General features: G+C 40.4%; 1 protein-coding gene and 1 non-coding gene across 10 annotated transcripts in view; one reads left to right on the top strand and one right to left on the bottom strand.

Moving 5' to 3' along the window:
* The window catches only part of LOC136873840 (semaphorin-1A), a 923904-nt gene that overhangs the window by 51516 nt on the left and 851899 nt on the right, over positions 1–20489 (top strand). The window lies entirely within an intron of this gene.
* On the bottom strand, positions 15907–15979 carry TRNAA-AGC (transfer RNA alanine (anticodon AGC)). Its single transcript has one exon. It is a non-coding gene; the product is annotated as a tRNA-Ala (tRNA).

Raw genomic sequence — 20489 nt, forward strand, 5'->3', positions numbered from 1 at the left:
CGGGCGAGTAATGTGTGCTTATCCTTCAGTGCGAGACCGTGAGTTGACCACCTTTCTTCCTCTCAAGTATCATCATCCGTCTTTAAACCCTGGTGAAAACGACACTTACGTCCGGAGTTGGTTTTTGCTTGGAGATTGACATTGCCCATATATTTCCTTCGGTGGGTGGTGCAGCTCAAGGTATATTGGTAGTTTTATGGAACGGAGGCCATCACACTGCTTGGGGAGAGCTCTAAAGAATAACTTATGGGGGTCCAGAAAGCAGTTATGCAGGGTTTTCTGGAGTTCTTTTGAGGACAGTATTGTTTGTTGTGAAACAGTTATGTCCACTTATCAGTAGTTTGTTCAAAAGGAGGGAAACTGCACAAGAAAATGGAAAATGATTCTACCAATACTCATTCAAGAGAGTTTATAATGTTGATTGATCGATTCTGCAAGTCAGGATACTCCAAAGGCATCTCCGTAGAACATTGATTCACTGTGTGATCTGGGACTGTGTGTCGCTAGTCAAACCAAAATTTTAGAATAGAAAGTGGACGATGGAGGATCTGACCCATGTGCTTCTGGATGAACCGAGCACTGGAGCCTTATAATGAGGGAGTCTGCGTTCGTTCCGTCAAATTGTAGCTCGCCACTTCTACTACTCGGCTAGCTTGGTCACAGAACGAGCCTGTTGCTAAACGAGCACAGAGGGACTCATAAATAAATGAGTCTAGACAGACTCGAACTCAGTCGAAGTGGGCGCTGTTTGATCTGTAAACTGTGTGTGTCAACATAAACGAGAAATTCGATCAACAACAAGCTCAGTACCCCAGTCCTCTTAGTTGTTCATTTACTCAGTATGTATTCAAACTGCTAATTCTTGTTCTGCTTTATATTTATGCATTACGAGTGTTACATGCAGTTATAGTGCAAAGAATTGCAAGTAACTTAAATGAATTCATCCAGGAAAGAATCCGTGATGGGATATGCAATGTAGAAAAAAAATGATAGACAGAAATTATGTGCGAGAGAAAGTATCCATTGGGATAGGTAAATATTCTTAAATCTATGTTACATATGTATCGATTGATTTGTGCAAAGTAGTGCTGCTTCGATTTTTAAAAGGGGCTGGTTCAAAACACTTAAAAGGGTATATATGCAAATACGATGAGAGTAACCTACTGACCGAGCGAGTTAACCGTGCGGTTAGGGGCGCGCAGCTGTGAGCTTGCATTCAGGAGATAGTGGGTTCGAAACCCACTGACAGCAGCCCTGAAGATCGTTTTCTGTGGCTTCCCATTTTCACACCAGGCAAATGCTGGGGCTGTACCTTAATTAAGGCCACGGTCGCTTCCTTCCAACTCCTAGCCCTTTCCTGTCTCATCGTCGCCGTAGGACCTATCTGTGTCGGTGCGACGTACAGCAAACTGTGGGGATAAAAAAGAAAGTAACCTACTGAAGGTCCTAATAATAATAATAATAATAATAATAATAATAATAATAATAATAATAATAATAATAATAATAATAATAGTAATAGTAATGGCGTGTGGCCAGGTGGAGGTTTTCGGAGCTGACGCCGTGTAGGCGACCTGCGCGTCTATCAAGATGGGGCCCTACCTGTGATGAATTATTCTAATGATGAAAACGGCACACACACCCAGCCCCCGATCCATCGGAGTTAACCAGTGAAGGTCAAAGTCCTCGACCCGGCTAGGGATCGAACCCAGGACCTTCTGGATCAAAGCCAGCAAGCTTAATCATTTCGCGATGGAGTCGGGCAAGCTCGTATTGGAATATCTCTGCCACTATCGGCTGAAACAACTGTAACGTAGAAGTGAGTCATGATGTATAGAAAAGTCGTCCTTTCTCCGCTGTAAATGTTGAGTTTTCCGTGATTTAGATTTGTTCCTGCTCTGAAGTAGACAGTTTTGTGTTTTAAATGTTTTTAATGTTGGTATTTATTTAATCTGGATACAGAATCAGGATATTACTTGTTTAAAACTATAATAAATGACTTCCATTCAGTATGAAGTGAAATCTAAATATGTATTTCCATAATGGCCTGGAAATAATAAAGATACGTTTATGTTTCCAAATTTTTCTATGTGTATCAATTGAATTTGGAGTGATATTATTATTAAGTTCTGTTTTCTAAGCACCAGTCATGATGTGTATTTTTTAATAACCATACAAACTTGAAAGCTACTGTAATGTAACCAAATAACCTGCGACGGCAGTCAATATGTAAACCAGGGCCTCTCAAACGTCCAAACTCTCCCGCGTGCAAACCGAGGCGCAGAGGTTCCGTACACCGTGCATCGGTCCGACTCGGCGTTTTGACTCGGGGCGACTTGGCTAAGCTCGGCTCGGATGTTGGAGCGCTGCACAGCAAGTGAGGAAGACGGAGACAGGCGGAGCGAGCGAGACAGGCGTAGGGAAAGAGAGAGACAGCGCTATTGCTTAAATCGATGAGTGGGGGGTCTGCACTCTGGTCAACCTAGTAAATTCGTCTTTTGCACCTTACGCCGTGCAACGCACAGGTGCATGCACCCTGAGAGGCCCTGATGTAAACAAACTGCAGGTAGCTGGAGGGTACCCGATTGTTTCTTGTACGTATTAACTGTTGCCGTTCGGATGTACTGAAGAAGGCGGTATAATGAGGATGTACCGGAAGCAACAGTGCACAGTTATTGAGGCAGAATGGACAATTCGCTGGACACATTTGTTCCGTGAATTTGAGTCTCTTCTTAAAGCTTTTTCCCCTCAAACACTCTTAGATCAAGAGTGCTAGTAGAGATTTGAAAAAGTCTAGACTTCAAATGAGACTGCACGTCGTTTTGCATCGCTTTACCCACCCGCCCCCAAATAGGAGGTTAAGATTTCCCTATTTTGATTGTTGATGTTTAATATGGTTATCACTGTTGGAAAAGGAGACTGGGTGTAGAGGTAACCGCTCTGTCCCAAGTTTGTGGATGGTATTACCATTCACTGCTCCAAGGGTCTTCACGGCTTCTATCGATAGCCTATAATTTTTTTATGCTTTGCTTTGCTAACCTAGTGCAAATACGCCGCTGTCTCTTCAGGACATATTCATTTATCTTTAAAGTAGATATCGACGTATTCAGCTGCTTAACAGTGTAAACTTCAACGTTGATGTGATTTTGTTCTAAATGTCACAGCAAGTGACAAACGTTTCCTGTCACGTACATGGAGCTTAAGCACGTAAAGAAAGCATACTCCCATGATTAATTATTTTGATATATTCCCTGTACAGTTTTCTAAAAGTTAAGTCTTATCATCGAATTTACAAACCACTCGCCTAAGTACTTAATTGCAAATGTACTTTTCGCGTGTTTCTACACAAACTGCAAGTATCCATCACGTCACTTCGTTTCTTTAGGGGACGTCAAGTTGATTCTCGTTCTACACAACGTTGTTCATTCTTCTTGAAGTGAGACAGTTTTCTCCTAGGATATAGCCTACGCTTTATTTTATGTCGCTGCTTCCGTTGAGCTCAGAATGTCCCGCCACACAAAAGGTGTGGGGTAGTTGACCATACATTCCTATTAATGCTGTGTGTGAAAACCCGCCTCTAGGACGGCTGAGGGTAGAATTTTAACTTGGCTCGCTTCTACCTGAGTCTAACTGTATCCCATTGAAGTTTTGTCTTAATTCTGTGTCAGAACTGCCTATCGAATCCAGACCAGCCGTAGAAAAAATTACTGTGCTTTTTAATTTTTCTTATTTTCTAATTCTATCTTTGTGTTTCTTGTATTTTCTGTTTAAAGACGACACATACAGCCGGTCTTCGGGCCAGTGGAAATAAACAATTAAGGTTAAAATCCTCGACCCGGCCGGGAATCGAACCCGACCAAGGCCAGCACGGAAACCATTTAGCCATGGAGCCGGCAAGTAGAACACAATCTAATGGCTAGACCTTGGAAGCATGAATAATATGAAGGAAATAAAAGCACACGGAATACACATATATCATGGAAGAAAACTAATTGGTAACTGAAAACTTTTCACTTAGGTTTGCCACGGATCTGGAGATGTTAATTGAAAATATTATTGGTTCCACTAAATATTTTTACGGCTTTCGGAGGCGCTGAGGTGCCAGAAGTTTGTTCTGCTAGAGTTCCGCCTCTTCCGCGGTGTAGGGAAAGTGTCCCTGCCTCTTACCCCGAGGTCCCGGATTTGATTCCCGACCAGATAAGGGATCTTCACGTGGATTGAGAATTGGTTCGAGGTTCACTCAGCCTACGAGGTTAGAGTTAAGGAGCTATCTGACGGTGAGATAGCGGCCCCGGTCTAGAAAGCTAAGAATAACGGCCGGGAAGATTTGTGGTGCAGACCACACGACATCTCGTAACCTGCAGGCCTTCGAGCCGAGCAGCGGTCGTTCGGTAGGCCATGATCCTTCGGGGCTGTTGCGCCATGAGATTTGGTTTTGGTTTTTAGGAAGGCTTTTGTATCTGTTGACACTAGACTGGCGTATTTGAGTTCTTTCAAATACCACCGAGCCAAGCCGGGATTGAACCCGCCAGCTGAGCTCAGAAGGCTGGCGCTCTACCGCCTGAGCTAGTCAGTCCGGCAGGGAAGACTTAGCAATAATACACACAAGAATTTGACTTGACAGATTGGCTGGAGTAAATTCAGTGGTTCGCACATTGGCGCTAGAAATCTTCGACGGCTCTTGTTTGAAATAAAGTTTGACTGGGGTAGGGAGAAGAGAGGTGCCAGGTATTAGAGTAAATAATCCCAGGCTCACATTAGGTTCCTTTGGGATCCCGCTACGTAGTGACTTGAGGATTGTAGGGTCAGTTGCATCCTAGCCGATTGTTATTATTATTATTATTATTATTATTATTATTATTATTATTATTATTATTATTATTATGCTAGTTGCTAGCTCGATAGTTGCAGTCGCTTAAGTGCGGCCAGTATCCAGTATTCCGGAGATAGCGTGTTCGAACCCGACTGTCGGCAGCCCTGAAGATGGTTTTCCGTGGTTTCCCATTTTCACACCAGGCAAATGCCGGGGCTGTACCTTAATTAAGGCCACGGTCGCTTCCTTCTCACTTGTAGCCCTTTTCTGTCCCATCGTCGCCATAAGACCTATCTGTGTCGTTGCGACGTAAAGCAAAAAAAAAAAAACAGACAACAATTAGGAGATGTGAAAAATTCGTCTTTGACACGACTGCAAACAGGTGTGCGAAAATGGAATATAAAAAGATAAAACTATGACAAAAATACGAACATTCAGGGGAAATACGACCATAATACGAATAATTACCGGATAATGACAAAATGTTAAAAAAGCCAAAATATGACTTTATATGACCCGTAAAAATTGCATAATTTTAGTCATCGTGTATAAAATCATGTTCAGGTTGTATTTTCCATGGAAATAAAATAAAGAAAAATATGACATAAACTTCCGCGCCCTAGGTATCATCATTAACGCCCCTCTTTCATCGTCTTCTGAATGTTTCCTTTGCCTTTCGATCGCTCATTCTTATTTCCCCACTCATTTTTGAGAGACTTTTGGCAATTTTTGAAGGTTTCCTAGCAGCTGATTGAAGTTAGAGGGATTCGAATTGGCGTTGTTCGCTTACGGTGCCAGTACACTTTCTTGGTGCGGCTTTCAAGTAGTGAAAGAAGAAATGAAATTAGTTGTGTATTTAAAGTAGTCCACACTCTGTAACCTTTTCTGTGCTTAACCTGGTTGAAGGCGAGGGCGTGTCTGTAGCAATACGGACACCCGATATGCAGGAACCGAGCCGAGGACACTTGGCTGAATCACTCACTCGTTCTCCAAGGTGCAAACAGGTTGGCCCAGCGAGTAGGAGGCTGACTGGAGCGGCCACACCCCAGACCTACGTGCTGTACAGGTTGCTCATCTCCAGACAATGGGCGACTCTCTCTGTTCATAGTAGGTGATTCACTTCCAGTCTGCCCGCCCCGTATGTTGTCAGGACCGCCACAGCAGGTCGCTCTGTCCTAATATTCTGTAAATAGGTGCTTGGAACTCTGCAGGGCAAGTTCACCTGTATGGGGTATCAAAATACAAAAATTTTAAGAAATATTCCTTCCAGCAGCAATTGATTTTACGTCGACGATGGGATAGGAAAGGGCTAAGAGTGTGAAGGAAGCGGCCGTGGCCTTTATTAAGGTACAGCCCCAGCATTTTCCTGGTGTGGAAATGGGGAAAACCACGGTAAACCATCTTCAGGGCTGCCAACAGTGGGATTCTAACCCACTATTTCCCGAATGCAAGCTATATTCCTTCCATTTCCGCCTACTTGAGTTCTCTATTTGCGAATAAAACTGAGTTTCGTGCTCAGACATTGAAAAGTACAGGCAGAATTGCATAACTATTCTTCTAGTTTCTGAAAATAAACAAGATAATGAAGAGTTTGTCACACCTGAATTGTAGACCTGCTGTGATCTCTGATCCGAGGCTACTCTGTTGCTAGCCAGACTGTCCAGTCATGTTAGCTTTAAACCAAGTATATACTGACTAGAATTTCCTAATTCTGACTGGTGACGAAACAGCGAACTGTATGCGGTGTTTAATCACATTCTTTGAGTATCCCACAAGTTTCCAAGTAGAAAAACAGTTATCGTAATTGACACCGTACCGCCATGCTTATACGACAGGTTGCGAAAGCCAATTGCTTAGTTACGAAAAACTATAATACATGCAACTGTACTCATCGGCGTGACACACATGCTTTTGGTATAAATGAAGTATCTGAAATGTCATTTAGTATTTTGTGAATGTTATTTTTAATTTAATTAACACGCTAACTCACATCTTTATAATTTCATATCTCTCCTGAAAACTGCTAGCTAACTGATTAGAAGTGAACTTACCGAGCTCGATAGCTGAAGTCGCTTACGTGCGGCCAGTATCCAGTATTCGGGAGATAGTAGGTTCGAACTCCACTGTCGGCAGCTCTGAAAATGGTTTTCCGTGGTTTCCCATTTTCACACCAGGCAAATGCTGGGGCTGTACCTTAATTAAGGCCACGGCCGCTTCCTTCTCACTCCTAAACATTTCCTGTCCCATCGTCGCCATAAGACCTATCTGTGTCGGTGCGACGTAAAGCACCTAGCAAAAAAAAAATGAACTTTTTGTGTTCTTTGTCAGAAACAGACGAGCAAGTTTTGTAGATATTGGTGCTATATCCATCGACATTAAGAAGTAGGAGTCAGCTAAAGAATCTTATGACGTTATGAAAACTGCTCCTCAGTGGACTTCCCATTGATTGAGACCCGTATTAGAAGGACTTTCTGAACGAACGGATACGTCAAAGGTGTCAGTTGCGTTACGCCAAGTTAAGCCCACTTTTCCCTTAAACCAGAAACACCTTTCAGGAAGAATCAGTGACGCAATGTTTACAGCGTAATCTTGCCGTACCGAGCTCGATAGCTAAAGTCGCTTAAGTGTGGCCAGTATCCAGTATTCGGGAGATAGTCAGTTCGAACCCCACTGTCGGCAGCCTTGAAAATGGTTTTCATTGGTTTCCCATTTTTACACCAGGAAAATGCGGAGGCTGTACCTTAATTAAGGCCGCGGCCGCTTCCTTCCCACTCCTAGCCCTTTCCTGTCCCATCGTCGCCGTAAGACCTATCTGTGTCGGTGCGACGTAAAGCAAATTGTAAAAAAAATTATCTTGCCATCCAGTGTATGACGGTCGATGTGGGGTGTTCGACCAAGACCAGTGAATCTGTTATAGGCCTACTACAATAGATTCCTCTCTGATGAGGTATAGTGCTTTGTAGTGCACTCTGTCTCTCTCTTCTGCTTTTAATATTAAGACAATATCCGTGTTATTTTAAGTCTTTTTGGGAATTAAATTTCACCTATTAGTACCATGCAATTAACTTTGCGTGCTCTCCAAATGCTAATGGTTTGTTTTAGATAGATCAGAGTAGGCCAGCTAAGAAGCCGGTTCCTTGCTTGGCCTCATCCCAACTTTCATCAATCAACGATGTATCTCTTTTATGGTGGTGTCAGAGATTTCTTCTGATTGGAGGGCAGCTGGCTGCCCGACCTCACCTAATCCCCCTTTTTTCCCGGATTGTTTAGAGTTCTGATTTCAGGACATACACTGTCATTTAGTCATTGTAGTCCGTACCTGATAGAGATTTTGATGTGAATTCTGGTATCCGATACATACAGTAGAATTTACTTCCTGCACTACTAATTTTTTGAGGATAGTGTTTACGTTGTCTGAAATATTCGCTGCAGTATTTCCTTAGCGAGTTTAAAGCACGCTTATTTCTGCTCTGTGACACTAAATTAGTCTGTTTTAGGCCTCTCTATGTCGATAAGTGTTTTAACATGCATTTTGTAATCTGGTATAAATTTAATCTCAAGACACAAAAAAGGGCTAGCCCCGCCTCCTAGCAGGAAATAGGACTAAGGGTTAGACATACAAGTTTCCTTATGTCACAGGTAATGTCTGTGCACGGTTTGATGTTTTCACTGTTTGAGTCATTGTTCGTCTTTGAGTTCTGGTTCTAGAATTTTCCTTACCGGTCTATTCTTATTATTAATATTAGTATTATTACGATATAACAGCTATTATTCTCAAACTTATTATTCGTATTAACACAATACCAAGCTCATTACCGGACTCAGACTGTAACAGTTGTCAATGAAACGGCAAAAGAGATGCCGGGGTCGCAGAATTCTTCCTTGGAAACGTGTTTTTGAAATGTGGTGGGCTCTACGGTCCATATTTTGCATCTAATAACTCTTAATTGCAATTGTTCGGAAAATTGGTGCGAGTAGGGGCGCTTAAGATGCCAAAGTACGTTCGGAATAACTGGGTGGATAATGGTGTAGGGATTTCCTCGTTGTTTAGGTCAAGTCAGGTACTGAGCAATAAAGTACACCTTTTTGGATATTACCTTGTTAGTTCAGGGGCTGCCTGGCCGAGGCGGTAAAGGCGTGCTCGGTTCGCCCGGAAGGACGTGGGTTCGAATCCCCGTCAGGAAGTCGCAAAAATTTAAGAAATGAGATTTCCACTTCCGGAGGTGCATATGGCCCTGAGGTTCACTCAGCCTACACAAAAAATGAGTACCAGGTTAATTCCTCGGGGCAAAGGCGGTCGGGCGTAGAGCTAACCACTCTACCCCATCAAGTGCCGAGGTTACGGATAGTGGAAGCCTTTACCTTCCACCCCTCCAAGGGCCTTAATAGCCTGTACGGAGATGACTTTGCTTTGCTTTGCTTTGCTTTGCTTTTACCTTGTTAGTTCGTAGAACGCGCAGCAATTTCTTTAACCCTCCAGTAGCCACGTCAAAATAGGGAACGTGAGTTACCACGTGGGGTGTTGACAGACCCCCATACTTTCCTGGTATTTAAGACTCTAAAATGAAACGTAGACTTGTGCAAATATATTATATTCTTAATATCACTTACATTCTACTACAAAATTTTAAAAAATGCATTTTTTGCTATTTGCTTTACATTGCACCGACACAGATATGTCTTACGGCGACGAAGGGATAGGAAAGGCCTAGGAATTGGAAGGAAGCGGCCGTGGCCGTAATTAAGGTACAGCCCCGGCATTTGCCTGGTGTGAAAATGGGAAACCATGGAAAACCATCTTCAGGGCTGCCGACAGTGGGGCTCGAACCCACTATCTCCCGATTACTAAACAATGCAGTTATCACCCCACAATACCAGAACAACATAACATAGTTGAAGAGTGGAAATGTCAACCGTTCTAGGGGGCATTTTCTAAATTTTACAGGAGAGGGGGAAAAACTGTCTATCCCTGTTTGCATTTAACTTATTACATCAAAAATATGTATGTAGGCAGGTTCCTACCACAGAAATCTTTTGCATTAGAAAACTTTACCAATAATACAATGGTTTAGGAGAAACAAAGCAATAACAATAAGAACGTTCTATGTGCCATATGATGATCGAGTCAGTTAGAAGTGCCATTCAACCTGTTGTTTAAGGGTTTAGAAGGATATAATAATAGCAATAACATAAATGATTTGCAGGAACATATATAATTGCGTTATGCACAAAATACCGCATCCTATTAAGGAGAAAAGTACAAAAATGTATTTTATTTAAGAAAAAATGCCTATCAATCTTCACATTCTCTCCTGACAACTGACAGTGATCTGCATTAAACCCAACAAGTACGTTCCTTGTTCTCTTTCACTCTTTAATTAATGATAATCATTGAAAAGTTTCAGCTTCCAATGAAAGTGTACATCTGCACACTTGTAACTGCACCTACCGGACACCTAAAACAACATGCACATAAAATTCCTTTATTGTAGAAGCAGCATTGAAAAGTACGCTAGGACAGATAATACATAAAATATTGATCAGAGAATTCAAAGTTTAATCTTGATATCCATTTCAACATTTTTATTATTGTCCTGTATAGTTGATACGGATTACTAACCTCATTCGTGGGCAGTTGTTTATTTGGAACAACAGCCTTTGTATTTCTCTTCTCATTACATTTTCCCGATATTCGTTCCTTCGTTTGTTCTCTTCTCCAGTTATGTTTTACCTTTCCCGATTTCAACTTTTCCCCTTCCATTATAAACAATGTTTTATTCCATTTATTAAGGTTCTTTCTAACCACATGCAATTTCCCGCTCTCAACATACAGAACAAAACACTCGTAAAAAGGAGCATGGCACTTTGGACAAGAGATGGCAGCACAGCATGGCTCTTAGAACAGCGTTATTTTGTACAGATTCTTTGAACTACTTACTCCGTGTATTGGCTCTTGGAACCCGGCCAGGTATATGCTACTGGGTACATAGAACGTACTTGTGAAATAAAACTTTTTTTAAAAACTGGAACTTAGAACGTTTGACATTTCCACTCTTCAGTTCAGAAAAATGCACATTCATTCTCTATCACTTTTCATCTCATGGCTGGCTTTCAAACAAACACATATTGGTTACATGTGCTTCAGGCACATTTTCTGTAACATTTCAAACGACATGTCTTGTTTTTTACATCTTTCATTCTTGGGCAAACATTGCATCTTGATTTAGAAACAATTTCTTTTTTTTAAACGATCCCAGCTGTTTCACTGCTAAGTGTAAGCTGATATACAAGTATTTATAAACAGAGTCTAATTGAAATAACTCATAACAGGATATCTTGTAAAAAGCAGAACCAATAGGCAATATTGTGCCCTTTTCACCTGAGCACGTGTGGAAGATTCACTCGTTGACTTGGGCTCCGGCAGCTGAAAAAGAAATAACTTATACGTAGACTCTCTTCTCAGGATGGACCGTCCGACAGTTCCTCGTACAACAGGTATACAGGGGTGCAAAAACAACCAACTAAGGATCAAGCTAGCTAGTAAAAAAAATGACGTAACCCAAAGACCGATTTAAAATTTGAACAAAAAGGTTTATTAAATAAAATGAAGTTGAATTTAGGATAATTAAAAAATGCAAAAAATTTACGTTGAAATAAAACAGTACAGGACTATGATATTATAAACTGATACAAAAAATATGAAACTCAAAATAACTACACTCATAAAATCTAACTTATCAAAACTGAACATTAAAATTACATTTACATCTCAGCACAATATCTAGTTGTCTTAAGCGAGCTCAAAATACAGGTGGAACAACAAACTAAATAATGAAACTCCAATGAAGTGGGATACAAATGCAAGTTACAAATGAACTCAGGACTCCAGTATAGTCCTCCTGGATATTAGTAATTTAAACGAGACTAAAAGTGGGCCCTAAATTTGTAAATTACCATGAACACACACTACGACATAAATATCGTTTATCTACCTATAACTACACTCAACATTTAAATGGCTATAAGTGGCATTCTATATTTTAACAACACAATAATGTTATAGACCAAATTATCTACCACGATAAAAGCCTACTTCAAAATACACTGTGATCTCACTGGACTTAAATTTTATCGAAAAGAAATTAAATTCATTGTCAGAGGTCAACTGAAAATTTCCTATACGGGAAAATTACATTGAATATTCCTGATTACCTCTGCCACATATAGTGTCCTTCACACTGGTATTACCTCTCACACTCTCTAGTTATATTTATGGCCTTTACTTACACTATTAATATAATAGAGAATCGATCAGTTGACATGATTTACCTTCACATTACAAATGTTTGACTGTGACGTTTAAACCAAATTTACAAATCATATATGTTTTGCGTTGCCACGGCCTTAGCCTTCTGTAAAGAAAAATGCTGACATTTATTAGACTGTGAACATGAGGTTGTCCTTTATCTTACCCTAACATCTACCAGAATAGAACGCTCTTCAAAAATGGTATTTACAAATATTTACATAACACTCAGAATAGTGTTCGCCAAACAGAGCAACTAAACCCAACAAGAAAAACAGGAAAAATAAAATATATGCAATGAAACTTTATTTACAAAACTTGAAATTCACGACCTTCCTACCTGACTTTAATAATCAACTCCAAAATAAAATTCTAAACCAAATCTAAGTGGCACAAAATTTACCTGTGCGAAATTTACGTTACGTTACACTATTTTAATAAATTGAAAATAGTTCATTATATGTTTAGGTCCACAAAATTCATTTTCCACCTTAATTTATTTTCAACAATATGGGTTACCCTAGTTAATTTAAATACTCATTTTATCCTCATCATTATCAGCAGTATACGTAAGCGGTGACACAATTATTATTATCCTTACCAGAAACTGTAGCGTTACTATTGTCGGCAATCACTTCCCCTACTTGTCACATTCGAACCAAAATTTACCACAATTAATTAGTTTATGTCTCAACAGCAAGTCCTAATCCTTCTCATCGTTACTTCGCACACCACATTTCATACTGTTCCGCTGTTACTCATTATTATTCTTCAATGAGTGCGTTATCACTTATTTCCTTATTATCCCGAATCATTATTTTCCTCTGTAACATCTCCATTTTATCGTAGGTTCACATCATTTATTTGGTCCAAATCTCTCGACTCCTATCATATTCCTCATGATTCTTATACACGCGTACAGTATGTCCATTATTCATACTCTACTCTTAACTCCACCGGGCGAGTTGGCCGTGCGCGTAGAGGCGCGCGGCTGTGAGCTTGCATCTGGGAGATAGTAGGTTCGAATCCCACTGTCGGCAGCCCTGAAGATGGTTTTCCGTGGTTTCCCATTTTCACACCAGGCAAATGCTGGGGCTGTACCTTAATTAAGGCCACGGCCGCTTCCTTCCAACTCCTAGGCCTTTCCTATCCCGTCGTCGCCATAAGACCTATCTGTGTCGGTGCGACGTAAAGCCCCTAGCAAAAAAAAAAAACTCTTAACTCCTTTATATCTATATCATATCAGCCGTCTCCTATCATATGAGACGAAATTCATTATCCATTTATTCCCTGGGATAACTTTATATTCGTGATCACCTATTCTAGGCTCTCAATTCGGAACTTATTACCTCCTTTTTCTTATTTAATATTGCCGTCTGCGAATTAACGATGAGCTTGCTCATGACCAAAATGCCTCATCTCTACTTGTCAATAAACATAATTGCCTTCACTAGTTTCTCCCTTCGTGATTTATCTTGCATACAATGCTAGTACAGTTATACCTTCCTGCGGCTATAGTAACAAGGACTAAACCACTTCTCTGAAGGGGTGTCTGTCATATTCTTTCACATGTTCGGCGGTCCTTGTCTCTCTAAATAAAGGCGCGGTCGCCTATTGTCCTACGTTTCCGTTATCTGGTAGAAGGTCTTCGCTGCAAATTTCCCAGGCGGCGAACTAGGATTTATTTGACCGTTTTATAGCTATGGGTCCATCCGTTTCGTGACTAAAAGCAAGCATAGAGGTACTTTGACTCCTTATATCTCTTTTTTGCAACGCCTGGAAGTCTCTACTGCGAAATGTTCACTACACAGTTTTCATGTTTAAAATTTGATGAATTAATATGAATTATCCATAGGCTGTTCGCATAACGGGTGCAATATGACTTCTGTAAGTATCGCTATTTCTTACCTAATACGTACTAATATGATGTGCTGAGTGAGAAATGTTGCGTCTGTTACGACGTGGGGATCTACTAGACCCCCAGCTGGAATTTATTGCCAATGCGCTTTGAGCACTTCAACGATGGACAATGGCAAGTCAAGGACTGTTGAGTCACGCTATTTCAGGAAGCTACCTAGAGTCACAGCTCTGCTACCAGCTTTTGAACGGCAATACACAAAAGTTAGTAAGCGTGGGAGTGTGTGAGACCCCCACGTGGTCACTGCAGGGTTAAGCCGTGTCCGGACATTTCGTACCACGGACATTCCGCACCACTTGATTTTTGAGGACATTTCATACCACCTAGGCCGTTAACTACCTGTGAACGGTTTTTACCCGCAATCCCCAAATATTTACGCCAGGGCAATCTGTACCACTTGATGTCAAATTGGAATTCTATTTCCACGCCAGCGGGAGTAATGAGCCTAGCAAGCACACTTTAGAAATCAGAAACAAAAATAATTTATAACATTTGCTAAAGAAAACTTCTATATTATTTTAATAATTGCCGTTTAAACTATACTTATCACTAGACTTCGGATTTTTAGGTGGTAATAGGTTAGAATTCAAACGGATTTGGTTAATAAGAAGTGTAGCACAACCCACTCTTCCATACTGTACCAAGAGTAGCATAAATTCTAGGAGTTCTATAGGCCGTACTCCTAATGTCTATGCAAACCTCATAGCATAACTGTTGTACACGGTAGGGTACACTTCTTATTGGCTTAAATAAGTTTGCAGTCTAACCTATCAGAACCTAAAAATCCGGGCTCTACTTATCACCTATCTTTACGTGGATATCATAAGAAAGTCGATTTTTTGAAGTATGAAGCCTGAAACAAAACAACACAATAGATATATACACCGTGTTCGGACGCAATGTGCCTGACCGGCTCACACAAGGATGGATAATATTACTATTACTGTGAATATTTATAAACGACTGCATTATTTCATTATCAAGTAAGTAAAATAAAAGGTTCTGATGAATTGGCCGATATGGGCTTGAAGGTGACGCGGAAACAGGAAACCTGCTGAAGGGTATTAGTAGCTAGGTCCCTACGAATGGCAAATATGAGATAAAAACTAACACGTGCACCAATCAGGTCATTTGCGCCCGACGGAAGTTTAACGTCAGCAGTGGTCACACCGTGCGGAGGCTTCTGCGCCACTGGTGGACAATGGATGTACAAATGAATACATTAATTAGGAAATCGTCTTTACTTCGCAATACTTCCATTCTCTTTCAAGTGGTACGGAATGTCCTCTCCTAAATATTTAACTGACACTTCGCAGGTAATCAGCCGTTCAAGTGGTACGAAATGTCCTAGAAATGGGTTAAGTACTTGGTGGCGTACTAGACCAGAGCACGAGACGGATTAAAGCATCCCATTCTTTCAACAAATATAAGCTGAGCTTATGTTGTGTTTCCAGTTGTATAGTCTAGGGATAGAAATATTCTCCAGATGGTATAACTCAGAGGGTCTGTTGTTCGCAGGCAAATCAAAGGCGTGCTGCTCAAGTGCCTCAGCTTCTTTGGCTGCGACCCAAGACTCGAGCGAGGATGCGCCGGGCGATGATGTATACATTAACCCCGGCGAACACTAGGCATCATACACGAGAGCATAAATCATTTAATGTCATTCTCAATTGTAGTAAATAAAGCACCGATATTCTCAACTCCGCGTCTCAGTAGTGCGAAGAGTGCAACCTCTGTTAACCGAAATAATGCGGGCTGAAATATTCCTCAGAAATGCCACACTTCAGACGGAAATAACAAAATGTAAGTTTATTAACGGAAGAGGTATTGCTCTCCATGCCTGTACAAGAACAGAAGAGTAAAAATCGCTGGAGGCGCCGGGTATCGATCCCGGTACCTCTCGCATGCTAAGCGAGCGCTCTACCATCTGAGCTACGCCCCCCGACAACCGACTGTGGGCTTGAGAGTTGGATTAAAATTGACAGAAACTCTATGTATGTTCCTTCGGATTTGAGTTGAACTTCCATAACGTTGCTTTTCCAGTCTATTCGTAATTTAATTGAAATTAAGATACTATATTAAGTACTTGGCTTTATAAAATTAAAAAGTTACATTAATATTGTCAGATAACATTTTGGACAAGAATTAAACAATTGATACAGTTTAAAATATGCTCGTTGTCGGCTTAGAAACAGCCAGGCTAAGTGGCTCAGACGGTTGAGGCGCTGGCCTTCTGACCCCAACTTGGTAGGTTCGATTCTGGCTCTGTCCGCTGGTATTGAAGTTGCTCAAATACGGCAGCCTCGTGTCGGTAGATGTATAGGCACGTAAAAGAACTTCTGCTGGACTAAATTTCGGCACCTCGGCTTCTCCGAAAACCGTAAAAGTAGTTAATGGGACGTAAAGCAAAGTAACAATATTATTATTATTATTATTATTATTATTATTATTATTATTATTATTATTATTATTATTATTAGAAACAGAGCTGTTCGTTAAGAATATCATTTATTTTGAAATAAATATTACTACTACTACTACTACTAATAATAATAATAATAATAATAATAATAATAATAATAATAATAATAATAATATTGTCTTCTTCTGATGATTTCTCCCATACTCTGGTGAGGCCGTGAGTGCGAACTACGTCGCACATGTAAACGTAGCCCTGTTTTTCGGCCGGATGCCCTTCCTGATGCCAACCTCATCTGGAAGGCTGTATTCACTATTGGATGTTTCTATGGTGGTTGTTAATGCAGTGCGGTATTTCGTGTGTACTACGACACTGGACATTCAGCCAAGGAGCCGCAAGATGATGATGACGATGATGATTATGATGATGATAACAAAAATAATAACAAAAGATTATTTGAGGAGATGCTGGATTGTCGGAATTTTGTCCTAAGGAGTTTCAATTTGCTTTTTACGTCGCACAGACACAGATAGGTCTTATGGCGATAATGGGATAGGAAAGGCCTAGGAGTGGGAAGGAAGCGGCCGTCGCCTTAATTAAGGTACAGCCCCAGCCAGCATTTGCCGGATTTGAAAACGGGAAATCACGGAAAACTATCTTCAGGGCTGCTGACAGCGGTGTTCGAACCCAGTACATCTCGGATGGAAGCTCACAGCTGCGCGCCCCTAACCGCATGACCAACTCGCTCGGTCAGGACATGAGGGAAAAGTAGAATAAAATATTACGGGCATACCAAGGGAATGATCCCGGACAGATTCAAACAATAAGTACAGTAGTCGAATTCGAATTATGTGAAAATAGACTACGAAATAGTTGGGCGAAATTAAAATTAAAATGGCCTTAAATTGACAGGGAACACACAAGATCCAAAGTTCACAAATGACAAGTAGATCAACAACTCGGACCAAAGAGAGAAATAAGCAAACTGCAAAACATGAATGATATATCGAAACAAAGGCATCATCATCATCATCGTCCGGCTCCATGGCTGAATGGTTAGCGTGCTGGCCTTTGGTCACAGGGGTCCCGGTTCTATTCCTTCCAGGGTTGGGAATTTTAACCATAATTGGTTAATTTCACTGGCACGGCTGTTGGGTGAATGTGTCGTCTTCATCATTATTCCATCGTCATCACAACACTCAGGTCGCCTACGGGCATCACTTCAAAATACCTGCACCTGGCAAGCCGAACTTGTCCTCGGACACTCCTGGCACTAAAATCCATACGCCATTTCATATATATCGTCATCATCATTATCATGATTTTAGAAGTTATCCCAGTGGCAATTTCTGCTCATAATGTGAATTTACTGCACAATTTCTGTTCTGCTTCACAGTATTTTTAAGGTATAACTACTACTAATGTGAATTTTATTTCTGGGAAAATGTTGATTAGCTCGGAGAATCGTATTTAGTGACACTATCAAATTGATACTATGGTAAGAGTAGGATTGATGAAATGTAATCAGGTTGGTCATTCATGAACACAGGCTCTACTTTCTCGTCCGGAATATTATAGAGGGTATGTGTGGAACATTTGTCTCGCTACATTTTAATTATTAATTCTCTACGCCAGGATGGGGGCTTGAATTTGGTTAGTCGGTCATTTATTAAGAGTTATATGTCATAATAATTACCTTAGTCTACAGAGAAAATGAAAACGTTTATTTTCTTCTGAGGCTTATTGTGTAATATATTGTGTTAATTAAAAGTGTATGCATTTATTTCGAACATATTGATATACATGGTTCTTGCTCTACATATATAACTTATATTATTACTGCATGCATTTAATAAAAGTTATTCTAAAATTTATGAACTGTGATGACGAAGAGATTAAAAGCATGGCTTATCGTGTGTGGGCTTAACTCGGAGGTTACCAAGAATACAGATTAATTCGTTGACGGAGTAGATTTACAACTTGGTATCTCCTTTGAAGACTATTGGAGGATAAGGTAGCTGTTATTTCAAGTAATCGTTCAGTACTATTTTGGAAACTGTTATGTTACATAGTGGGTTAAATTTATGGCATTTAAAAGTTATGTTTGACCGTGTATTTCAGTCTGTGAATTTGCGTGATAGGCACAATTTTGCTTTCCGTCGCACCGATACAGATACGTCTTATGACGACGTTGGGATAGGAATGGGATGGGGAAGGAGGAGACCGTGGACTTAATTAAGGCACAGCCCCAGAATTTGCCAGGGGTGAAAATAGGAAACCACGGAATGTCACATTCGAGATGCCGAAAGTGGGGTTCGAACCAACTATCTCCCTAATGCAAACTAACGGCTACATGATTCCATACCACGCAGCCACATGCTTGGTGAAATTATGTTGGTTAATGGTAATGTTTGGTATACAGAAACTGAATTTCAGTTAACAGCCCATCTAAGCATTTTAGCTTTCCCTAAAATTATTTGAATACGCTAGTGTTAGCTGAGGTGGTGGTGGTGGTGATTATTGTTTTAAGAGGAAGTACAACTGGGCAACCATCCTCTATAGTAGTGTTTGCTGAACCAACCTGTTTTCCACTTATTCAGTTTGATAGTTCACTTCGTCGCTGTTCCTCTCTTTTCTCTCGTTGTTTTATTTATATTCATTTTTATTTTAATTTGGCCATAAATATTTCCTTATTCCATCTACTTTCTTTCTTTCTTTCTTTCTTTCTTTCTTTCTTTCTTTCTTTCTTTCTTTACACCACTCACAATTTATCAAGTCGAATGCTGCTCAGCTATATAACCTGTCATTTTTTTATGTAGGCTACTTATTTTCAGAAGCTGATACTAGCACGGTACGCGTATGATCGTATAGAGAAATATTTTAAAAAAAATACCCTTTCAAGAATTACACTGAAGGAAAGAGCCATCTGTCATGTTATTCCAGCGAGACCCCAGTTGGTGGATCTCTCGTCCACTTATTTAACTGGTCTACTGATTTTTATTTAGAAGTAGCTGTTCGGTAGTTGACAAGCATTTCCGGAACACCGTACTTTATCAGCCTAGAATCAATTGCACCCAAATTACATGACAATCACATAGTAGAGATTATCGGTACCGGAAACAGAAACACCCAGCTCGTGGGAAGAACTAGAATGGGCTTAATTGCGTTAAACCCCAAACTGTTTTGTTTCGTAGAAGAGTTGTTAATTGCAGTTATTTTGAAACTTTTTAAAATTCCTCATTATGGTGAGATCTGATCGTTGCTGTCTAGCATTAACATGAACCAGGAGGTATACAATGGATTTTCACCACATTTCCTGTTTCCTGTCTCGTATTTCCCTCACACACAACGTGACGTCCTTCTCTTGTAGCGCACACTTCTTTATGTGTTCGGGAAGTGAAATATATGACCACCCGCTTGAGTAGTTGGTGTTTGTGTTTAGACGCACCCCGCAAGGGCCAGCGAAGGTTTTAATTTTTTGTGTGTATGTGTCAGCCACAACCCTTTTTTTCCTTCCACTACCGGATGGGATATTCACTACAGTATATGACCGTGTTGATGTTAAAAAAATACATTATTTTCTCTGCAGGACGTGGTCCGGTGATTTATGATCTTGCTGGTTTCGTCCGTATTTTTCGTCCGTTGTAGGGGAAAAATAAGACTCTAGGTATATAAAAAAATGGTCGACTCTTAAGAAATCACAACAGTCCGTCAAGTTGGACTCAGTTTATTTCTGTTATGATGAAGTTACGGTTATTGTTGAGAAGGCACTAGGATGAAGTATTCTATAGCTCCAAAAGTTTTACGCGTGAACGTCACGAGTTAGACAGAGGAGGATTGCTTCCACTCAGATAGTTTTCCTCTGGCGTCCAGATTTATAACCAGTTAAATTATTGGATAGTGAATTAATCTTACTCATTCATAATCCATGACGATATTATGTTATGTGAGGCTCAACGCTAAGAAGGCGGAAAGTATATATCCTCGGAAAGTTAATTTAGATTTAAAAAGGAGAAAGCCAAAAAAAGAAAGT

This window comes from Anabrus simplex, chromosome 5, assembly GCF_040414725.1.
Source record: "Anabrus simplex isolate iqAnaSimp1 chromosome 5, ASM4041472v1, whole genome shotgun sequence".
NCBI classification, from domain to species: Eukaryota; Metazoa; Arthropoda; class Insecta; order Orthoptera; family Tettigoniidae; genus Anabrus; species Anabrus simplex.